The 11,046-nt window shown below is 40.1% G+C and overlaps 1 protein-coding gene across 1 annotated transcript in view; it reads left to right on the top strand.

The window, feature by feature from the left end:
- The first annotated feature begins 388 nt into the window (after positions 1–388).
- The window catches only part of LOC126252141 (zinc carboxypeptidase-like), a 119,321-nt gene continuing 108,663 nt past the window's right edge, over positions 389–11,046 (top strand). Inside the window, exon 1 of the mRNA XM_049953008.1 lies at positions 389–470. The gene's annotated coding sequence lies outside the window, so the exon portion shown is untranslated. The remainder of the gene's footprint in view (positions 471–11,046) is intronic.

The following is an 11,046-nucleotide window of genomic DNA, read 5'->3' as shown; positions in this document are numbered from 1 at the left end:
CACTAGTGAAGACGCTGCCGCCGGTGTGTTGTGTCGCTCTTGCTGTCGACACGAAACAAGGAAAACAAACATTTATGCGACAAATAGATGAAATAAAATACAAATTAAGTGTATAAATTCAAATCACCTGCCTTTACAAGCATTAAATTTAATTGTCGTCTTATCCGTATTCGCGAAAGTAGTTATAGCAGCAACGTGACGGCTTTCAACTTTCTGTTATACAACATAAGCTATATCAGATATGGCAATCGTCTGCTGACTGTCAGATTGACCGCTTAATTGCTTACTTACGGGAAATACGAGATACAGCTGTCTGATAATGTATGAGTGCTTTCTAGTTTACTTCAAGGCCATAAACACATTATGGCAAGCGTCATTTCATCGGAGGTTCAGTATTCACTCCCAAGATCTACACGTCTTATAAGAAACATTCTACTCACGTCCGGGTGTCGTTCTTATAAGACAACCTTGTAAGTATGTAACTGATAATTAGGTCTGGAGATTTTTTTGGTCTGTGTTCGGTTTATCCGAGCTGTTACATTCAGTGTTGAGTATATGTGATTAAAGAAAGATGTGAATTCACGGAAGTACAGTATATGTAAAATGTGATCCTATCGTTATACTACAAATGCTATACGCTGGCAGCTGCGAAGAATGACAATTGCCACAGTGGCGGTTAAACTGAGTCTCTGGATTTGTTATCCAAGTACCACAGAGAGTTATCAAATGTAAGCTTGCAGCTTTTTCGCAAGAAGTGTCTCTCTTCTATTTAGGAAAAAATAAATTTAGTAAGAACCATTGCTGATGTCAAAGATAATTGTGTGAAGAGTAATTTTTTAAGTTTTACCCAATACTAAATGATAGTAAAACACTTTGAAAGTTAGGAGAAAACTTAACCTCGCAAAGCATTCAGAATATATTTGTTTGTATCTCTTATACATGACCGTATGAAATAACTCAAACCCAAAACACGTTTTACGAGAATAACATCGGAATATTACGAAAGTTTAAACCTAGGTGCATTCGACTATTTCTGGTAGCAATATAATAAATATATTATTTCTTTTAACTTTATCAGAACAAGAAATGAGTTTTAGAAGGGGATGATTCGACACTAGTGGTATTTTTAATATGAAACGGCTTGTAAAGAAAAGGAAAGAATTTAAGTTAGAAACGCATACAGCGTTTGAATTACGAAAAATCTTTTCACAAAGTCAACAGACAACTACTGTGACAGATTACGTAGAAAAGATGCTTCCCAATGCTACTCTTTTGAAGCTCTTTACCGAAACAGTTAACAACAACGCACAGTGTTAAAAAAAATGCGGTCTCTCTGCAATCCTTTCGAACAACTACGTAGAAAACCTACTCAGAGCTTGGAACTATATGCAGATGATCAAACAATATTTGAAGAAAATGAAGATAATCTACAAAGAGCCGTTTACCATTCTAATTTGTTGGCTTCCAAACATGCCTGAAAGTTGTTGTGTATGAACCTCCACAATAGGCGTCTGCCTCGTGCACTCCTATTGTCTGCTGTTCATCGGCGACGAAGGCTAGAATTTACACCCAAGTGGCGACAGGGGGGCCTTTCAGATTAATCAAGTTTTATTCTCCAACGGACAGATGGCTATTGGCGTATACGACGTGAAACGTCTAAAAACAGACATCCTACTACAATCGTAGAAATGGTCCAGACCGGAGGAGGCAGGTCTGAAGAACACAGCAGTGCCTGGGTGATCTCGTCATTCTGAAAGGCACAATGGATCAACACAAGAATGCATCTATCTTTGGGGACTATGCCCACCCCTGATCCAGTTTGTATCACGGTGGCATCTACCAGCAGGAAAATGCAAAGTGTCACAAAAATCGCTGTTTGAGTACATCGTTCGAAGAGCACCTGGATGAGTTTACCTTACTCCCCTGGCCACCAAACTGCCCTGATTTAAACCCAATCGAGTATCCGTGGGACCACCTTGATCGGGCTGTACACACCATGAATCCTCAACCGAGAAACGTAGCGCAGGTGGCCACGTCATTGGAGTCAGCATGGATCCACGTCGCTGTCGGTATCTTCCAGAGCCTCACTGACACTCTTGCTGCATGTCTCCCAACGGCTAGTACTGCAAAAGGTGGTCATTCAGGATTTCGAGAGGCAGTTAAAACAAGCAAGAGTAGCACCTTCGCTTAAGAAACGTAATCCAGAAGACATAGAAAATTACGGCCCTTTTCCCTGCAGTAAACATTCTCAAAATTAGTAGAAGCAATTATGAAAGATCTTTTAAGCGTACCACAGTTTGGTTTCCGAAGTGGCAAAAATAAGGCGTCAGCCATAGTAGAATTCACGAATGTTGTACTTGATGCTCTTGATGAAGATTATTTTGTCACAGGCATATGTTTGGATCTTTGTAAAGCGTTTGATACAGTCGACCACAAGATTCTGCTAAATAAATTAGAAGCATTAGGAATAAAAGGTGCAGCTAATGACTGGTTTCGATCATACCTAGCATATAGGGTACAAAGAGTAGAGATAACACATACTTCAAATAGATCCAAGCATTAAGTAAAACACTTATCAGAACCAAAATACATTAATATAGGGGTTCTGCAAGGTAGCATATTAGGACCAATACTACTCCTGATATACACCAATGACTTTCCCAGTAGTGTTACTCATGGTTAAAAAATTCTCTTCGCTGATGACAGCAATATTATAGTCACTGAGAAAACGAGAAAACTCCTTGCCGAGAACGCAAATGAAACTCTCAAGGAAGTTTATGATTGGTCAATAAGCAATAAAGTGACATTGAACATAAAGAAAACTAATGTCATGAATTCCAGTTTGAAGAGGAAAAATGACACTGTTAAGTTAAATGTAGATGGTACCTCTACAGACTGTGTAACAAATGCAAAATTTCTAGGAGCGAATATTGATTCTCAGTCGAAGTGGTGTGAACACACAAAGGTACTTTAAACACAATGTTATCAGCATGTTATGCCCTTAGAATCCTATCATCAGTGTGTAACATGCAGTGTCTTTTAGTTGCATATTATTCATATGTACACTCAGTTCTTAGCTATGGCATTCTTGTTTGGAGAAAAAACCCACAAGATATGAACACACTTTTCAAACTCCAGAAAAGAGCCATAAGAGTAATAACCAAAAATACTAGTCGAGCTCATCGTAAAGATCTCTTCAAAACACTGGGGATTTTAACTGCTCCATGTGAATACATTTACCAGTCAGTTGTACACATCAAAAATAACATTGGTAATTACTGCATAAACACTTCTGTCCATGACCATACAACAAGAGATAGACTCAACTTACATTTACCAAGAAAAAATAAACACAAAACTCAAAACAGCATTTGCTACCAAGGAATAAAACTGTACAATAAATTACCAAAAAAGATTAAAGAAATTTCTAAAATACACTTATTTAAAAAGGCAGCTAAAAAGTACCTGTTATGCAATACATTTTATACATTGAAGGATTACTTAATAAAACATAGGAGGTGTTTGATAAAAAAAATGTTATACAAATAACACCTTCGCTTTATTTTTTTCCTTCTTTTTTCCTTTCTAGAAACACTCCCCCCCCTCCCCCCCCCCTCAAGCTATGAATACCACAATACAAACACCTCTTCCTCTTTCTGAGCTCAACATCTCACTCATTATGGATGGACACTGACTCAGTTTCTCAGGATAGCAAATGGGAAGTTGCAGTACAGAAAATGGCCCAGAGACGAGCAGTGTGTGTGTGTGTGTGTGTAGTGAGTGAAATGTTATGAAACAATGTGTGTATGGTGTGTGCAGTGACTGATAGTGAGATATGAGTGAACAGTGTGGTACTACATTATTTAACAAGTCATTTGTAAAAAAAGTATTGTAGACCAGGAGTAAATCTAATGACTGTCCGTAACTAGAAGTCTGCAAATAAACGTGTATACTAATTAGCTTATTTTAAACTGGTCTAAACTTGTAAATACTTTGACATGTCCTATATCCTAGTAAAAGGAGATCTACAGATGAATAAAGCTACTACTACTACAGTCACATTAATGTGATTGTACATTGTATTTGCCGTATCAGTTCTTTAAATAGAGCATTTGATTTTCTAAGGTAGGGTTAAACCAATACATCCATCTTAACAAGGCTGAATGTTTCAGCCAACAGCGTCTCTCTTCTCGTTTTCCAAACGTCACAGAATCTTTGTCTTTTGTGTGGAGATTCTGTCCGACACTCAGTTAAAAGTGTAGACAACTTATAGTAGGATCTGTGCTGATGCCTGTGACTTCACAGTCAATAATAAAGCACTACAGGTATAGTTCTAAAATGATGATTGGAAGAATGCCGCTGACAGCTGATTTCGCTGCTTATAGCCGTATCATCTGGTGCATCCTACATGGTAACGAGCAATGAGTTATACAGTGTCATCATTTTGTGGGTTTAAAAATTAATAAAAGAGTCTCTAAAATATACTCACACTTACAAAGTTAAAAGGTCATAGGCATACCCATTGCTTCTAGTCCAAATTTACTATTCAGTGAATATTTCCAGCACTGTGACGAACGAAAGGTAACCAAGATGTGCACATCTTCTTAGTACATTCATTTAGTACAAAATTCTGATAGGTGAAACATGCAATAAGAGAACCATGTGTAACGCAGCAAGTTATTATGAGATGACTTTCGTTGCAGTAAGGCAACTTAGTACGATGGCTGCAGGATGGCTATGATTTTTTCCGTTTTGCTCACAGCACAGCTGATGCTGCCTGCCGTGAGAACTGTATAGCGTAACATTCAGTCGATGCGAAGATTCGTACCCCTCTACGAATCTAAATGATCCATTTTAGTTATTATCCGATTTTGCTCAAATTTGGTACACAGCCTTTTGTTATTAATGGAATGATTCTGTCAAAATTTCAGATTTTTAATTATTATAGTTCTGAAGATAAAGAGAATTACCTAAAACTCCTAGAACCTACGTTTGTTTTTCAAAACCAAGTTAGAAACAATAACAGATTCACTTTCATTATCTTTTGAAGCCATTCCAAAGTTATCAGTGCATGAAAATCAATCAATTAGAATTTTCTTTTTAAAACTTTAGCCACTGGGCATTACGTAATACGAAAATCGGTCAAAATTTTTATTTGATTATATTTTACCATGTGAGTGCGTGAGAATGATTGAGAGAGTGTATGTCGGACATGCGTTAAAATTCAATATTTCTTTTTACGTAAAACCTTGTACAGACGAACCGTGGGAAAGTTATGTTACAATCACGATTCAGGTGATGTATGTCGGTGTGAGCTTGCTTTTGTATAAAATTAGGCAGAATGGAAGTTAGAGGCAGAATAAGTTTATTTGTCGATTTGAAGAATATTTCGCACTTCGTTTATTTTGATTCAACAAAATACAAGAATTTGAAGTTCTGCTGACATTAATTACTATCAAATTAGTGATTGGTTAAGGCAAGATCTCTTACGAGAATGATCTGGAAGGAACTTCTGATTGGTCATTTATATCAACAGCCGATCAGAATTAAGCTGTTCCCGCGCGAAAATAGGAATGGGAATGTAGGAGAGTACCTCGAGGACAGTCACTTGCTAGCCGGTCTAAGGAAAACTCAATGTCAGATCGCTCCTTAAAAATACTCTGTAAGATGGGAGTAGTGAGCTAATTTCGGTTAGAAGATATCGCGACTGAAGCGATTGGAGTTACGAACATTTTAATGAACGTTTGGTGTTTCTAAATTAAATAGTTTGAGAGATATGAGCGTGTGAACTTCCTGGTCGTAGTAACAAATCCGCGTGGCGTGTTCCGTGCTCTGTTCGGAATATTTTGAAGAAAACCTGTTACGAAGAAGACCACTGAAACGACCAAATGTTTAACTCGCGAATAGTAGAGGGTCTGTGACTGGTAGAACGTGAGAATTAGTGGAGTCAGACTTAGTAAAATTTGGCTACTTTTCGAGTGAATATTTGTTATACAGACAGTGAACTTTGGATGATAACGTTTTACCATATTAAATACGGACTTGGTAGCCATTTCATGTGTTTCAATATGAATAAAAAGCAGAGTTGATCTTATTTTAAACCCTTTTCTGCAAGCAGACTGAAGATCACGAACGCCCGATTTTTTAATCATGAACTTTAAGGAGCGAACTTTCAACTAGAGTTACGCAGCCTCTGTGTGGTAGGTATTAGGTGATGGTTCCACCAACGCTGCTTTATGTTGCCTAGCACGTATCTGTTACCGCAGAGTGAAGGGACATTGGTAAGAAACCTATCAAGGCAGGTGGACTGAACGATAGCGTTCACAAAACGGCAGACGACCGACCCCGCCAAGCCGCGCGTGGTTCAATATTGGCATGCATCTAAAAAGTAAAAGGAAATATATATTATAGTGAGAGGACGCTAGAATTCCCGCGGCACTGCGCAAATTACTGTGGCAGTGTCTTACCGGTGTGACGGCAGGGCAACGTGGAGTTGGGCAAAGTAAAAGCAGCCCGCACGAACGACTAAGAGAGATTAGTTGGCTGACGGAACGGAAACTATCCACATGGACAGTGTGACGTCATATACACATGACTAGGCGCTTTGGGTTGCTGGCTTAAAAAGCGATAATAATACAGAATTTTATTATGTCCTAACACCTGATCTTATAAATCAGTCAAAGTTAACCAGATTGCTATGCTGCTTTAATCCTAATTGCTCTCAAGTTTTCAAATCTCGTCCGATGCAGTCCCCCAACAATCAATCTTTCCTTCTCATCCCGTGCGGTAAGTCTCCCTTGACCCACGGTTCTGGGAGCCTTTCCCGAAGTCTACCTCTACTACTAGACCTCTCCAGTCATTTATTCACCCCTCTTCCTTTCCCTTCAACACTTCTGACTGAAGAAGGAGCCACTAGCTCCGAAATCATGCCTAATTACAACTTTCTTTAATGTGCGTGTTCTGCCGCCGCTTGGTGAGTAGATTTTTTTATCTATATAATTAAATTATTTAATCCTAATTGGTCATTCAACGTGAACTATGCAGTTCCTTTGTTATATCTAAAAATTTCTACAGCTTCTAATACCGGACACAAAATATGACTTTTTTATTAATATTTTTAAATTTTCTGAAGGGCTTGTGATGCTGTGTACCTCTTCGCGTAAGTGCGCTGTTACTGCAGATCAGGGACTATTTAAATTAAACTGTACCTGTAATCTTATTCGAAATGAGCTACGGGTTTGATCCATATATTTCTTATAATAATCATTGACGTAATGTTGTATACACCACTTTATTATATTTATTTACCACCGCTTTTCCTTGGCCTGAGTTTTCTATCTCCGAAAAAGTAAAATAGTGTTGTTAGGTCTCATACGTATGCCTACTATTTCGAATGCTGTACCCAAATATGGTATCCTACAAAAAATAGAGCATCTTTTTGTCTGCTCTGCTGACCTAAGCGTTATAAAACCTGCCTCTGAACCGCTATAAGAAAGAAGATTTTTCTTCTTTAATACACTTTTATTAAATGAGTTAACAAATTCTGGATCGTAAGGGTTTTGATACGTCATATACTGCTTAACCTCAAACTCAATCATTTAAGCTTCACTTGTAAGGGGCATTTTATGCATACGATTTAAATGTCTGGGAATGCCACGGATTTATATTTCATCGGGTGACATGACTGCCTGTTTATAAGAGAGATCTGTCATACTTGGCTTTCAGTAAATACCGAAGTCAATATTTCCGTTTTTTACGGTCACTTTGTGTTCCAAAAAAGGTAAAGTGTCCTTCTCAGTGCATTGTCCAGTAAACTGTATCGTGTGCTTCAAACTGTTTTGATCCCAGAGGATCTGGTCGCTTTCAATATTATTACTATAATACAACATCAAGCCTTCGTTAGCATGTCTATCCCATAAAATTAATCTTCCACATTGTTGAAAGGGTCCTGTAGCCACCTTTCATTGCCAACTCTCGTAGTGGTCAAGTCGGCAAAGAGGTTTCCGCTACTTGTAAGAAATCCACCTGCGTTAGGTTGGTGGCGGAAATGGCATCCTGGGGTTTTCCGGTCCACGCGGAGCGTGGAAGAGGCTGGAGAAGCGGGAGTCAGTCTGCCGCCGGTACGGGAAGCGTACACAGCTGTGCTCCAGGAGCAGAAGGGTGAGTTGGACTGACCGCGTGGCGCGTTGTCACATAGAGAGGGGAGCTTTTAGCTTTTGGTCTCGAATTTCGTCTTATAAAGATTTACTTGCTGGGTTGCAGCAGGGAATGCAAGGCTTTTGTAGAATTTCAGTTTGATTCCCAATGCAGTCTTGACTTTGATCCGTGAGAGGAACGCAGCACAAAGGAGTTGCATATGTTGAAGTGCCCTCGGTTCAGTGTGAATGTTTATGTGCCTACAATTGTGTGTGTATGCTTCTAATCTTTTCCGGATCTTGGTAATTTTTGTGTATTTGTGAATTTTCTTTGTCTCATGTGATTAAAATTTGGCCACGGTCCATAGAAATTGTCTCCGCGGACCGAGTGGACACGCGAGTCTGTTATGAAACGTGTCGTATTTCACAAGCAATTGTATATAGTTAGCATGCAACAGCAGGCTATAGATGCACTACATCAATGTTTTAAGGAATAAATAATTTTGCCTTCAATCTTATCTTGTGTACCGATGTTACGTCGCCGTTACCTTCGCCATTTACCTTGTAGTTTTCCTTGTTGGCCTACCTATATCGTTTCCATGTGCACAGGTGTAGTGATTAGTGTCATTTTTTTTATCTGAAAGAAGTGCTCTGGAATAGATCGTGTTTTCACGAATCTTGCTGCCGGCTGCACTTACGCATGGTGTTCATGACCTATTTACTTTACTCAATATTTGATTCACGGGAAGAATGCCTGGATCATATTAATAACTACATCCCATTCTTTATCAATGACGTTACAATGAATGTTCTTTTGTGAGTTTCTCTTATTAATAAATTAAGTTATTTTCCGACTCAGTGCTACTTCTTCTTTGTCGTGTGGCTAGAGTTGGTGGCGACCCTATCTTTTATATTGATTTCAGTGTCAAGTAGCATTTTCTCATTCAAAGTGCGCGTGGCTCTTTTAGCTATCAGGATACATTCAAAGGGCGCTTCATGCTTCTTGCACATAGCGTCCTTGTATTCACGCCACTTACACATGGCGACCCTGCCAGGATTTCGGTAAACCAGAGATCTTCTGATGCGCAGTGAGGATTAGTTATTTTCGGTTGGAAGTGCTAATTGGTATATTGTCTTTCTGTGATACTGAATTTACGTGAATTTGTGATATAGGTGTGCATTTTCTTACATGTTTTATCTTGTATATGTATTACTGTATAAATATTGTGATTTAGTATTCAATTGTGTTACAAGTTTGGGTTGATTCTTGTCCTGTAGCGTGTACCGGTGTCATATAGTAAATCTTGGGTGATTTTTGGGGACTGTGAGTCCATTAGGAGACTATGGCATTATTCTTGTTGTATTTTGGAGCACGGAGTAACTATCCTTATGATGGAGACGCGTAGCCGTTCAGGGAGCCGCGATCGGAAAAACCTGCCAGAAAATAACCCTGAGCAAGGACGAGGTCAAAACGTCGAGTCCGACCAGGAACGAAACGCGGAAAACGCAAGTACAAGTGTTGTCCATCCTGAGCCCGCTGTAGTGATTTCGAATCATTCGATAGATGCAAATTCATTACAGGCTATGCTACGACAATTACTAGACAGTAATAGGAGACATATTGAGGAAGTGAATAAAAAACAAGCAGAAGAAAATAGGAGACATATCGAGGAAGTGAATAAAAAACAAGCAGAAGAAAATAGGAGATATAGCGAGGAAGTGAATAAAAAACAAGCAGAAGAAAATAGGAGGCATATCGAGGAAGCAAATAAAAGATTGACTAGTGAAATAGTACAGGGTGTTGGGGAGAAACTGGCGATCATTGACCAACGCATCTCCGCCTTAGAAGAGGGGCAGCAAGTCATTAGCAAGCAGGTGATGGAGCAAGAAGAAAGGTTCGCTGGGATTATACGTATACTAGCAGAACAATGCCAGAGTGAACGAGCGGCTCTTGAGTCCCGAGTAGGACAAAATTCCGCCAGGGATCTCCGCGCGTTAGCAGAACAATGCCAGAGTGACCACGCGGCTCTTGTGTGCCGAATAGAGGACACTGCGGCTAAGTGCCCGGTCCATATTAGCGCGCAGGTAGAAACCCTCAGCCAGGCGATAATAGCTCTCGAGCGAGAGCAAGGGCTTACGCAAACAAAACAAGACACGGCCCACCGAGAGATGCGAGAAGAAATAGCCAGGATCTCAGACGCAGTGGCGCGTAAGTCTGACAATAATAGGGAAACGATTACCTCATCATCAGCGGATGCAGACGAAATACGGTCGATAACGAAATGTCCGCGTGGACAGTGTGAAATAAAAATACAACAAAGAGGGGTTACCGAGGGAATATGTGAGCGCATGGCCCGTTTAGAACTTCATCTAAAAGGGTTAAAGGCCCATGAAGTTGAAAGAAATGAACGAAAGGGCCATTATTCCGACGATGATTCCGGGAACGATGGCGAATTTGATCATCGTCATGATCTCGGATCTCGTACCAGGTGGGAACGGCGCGGATCCCCTCAGGAACGTTCGCCAAGGGAAACTCACGAATTTGACTTTAAACATTTTCTGTCCGTGAGGAAGTTTGAAGTCTTCCGTAACTCGGCTACGGGGATTCACCCGCGGGCCTGGTTACAGCAGTTCGAGTTCTCCCTCCCTCCTACGTGGCCCAGTGCGCACAAAATAGAGTATATGTGCGGCTACCTCGAAGGTGAGCCAGCGGCGCGGATGAGGTCAATTGCACGCAATTGCTACACTGTTGGGGAGTTTCGTCAACACTTCCTGTCGATATATTGGTCAGTGGCAGCGCAAAGTCGTGTAAAACACGGACTCATTATGCTACCAGAGTTAAACAGGTCAAAGTTCTCCAGCCCTGTGCAGATGTTCGAGCACATGCTGCAGGCGAATGAACATCTTGACG

The sequence above is a fragment of the Schistocerca nitens genome, chromosome 4 (genome assembly GCF_023898315.1).
Source record: "Schistocerca nitens isolate TAMUIC-IGC-003100 chromosome 4, iqSchNite1.1, whole genome shotgun sequence".
Taxonomy (NCBI): Eukaryota; Metazoa; Arthropoda; class Insecta; order Orthoptera; family Acrididae; genus Schistocerca; species Schistocerca nitens.
Note: the sequence above shows the minus strand (reverse complement) of the source record. Positions and strands in the feature narration are given on the sequence as shown.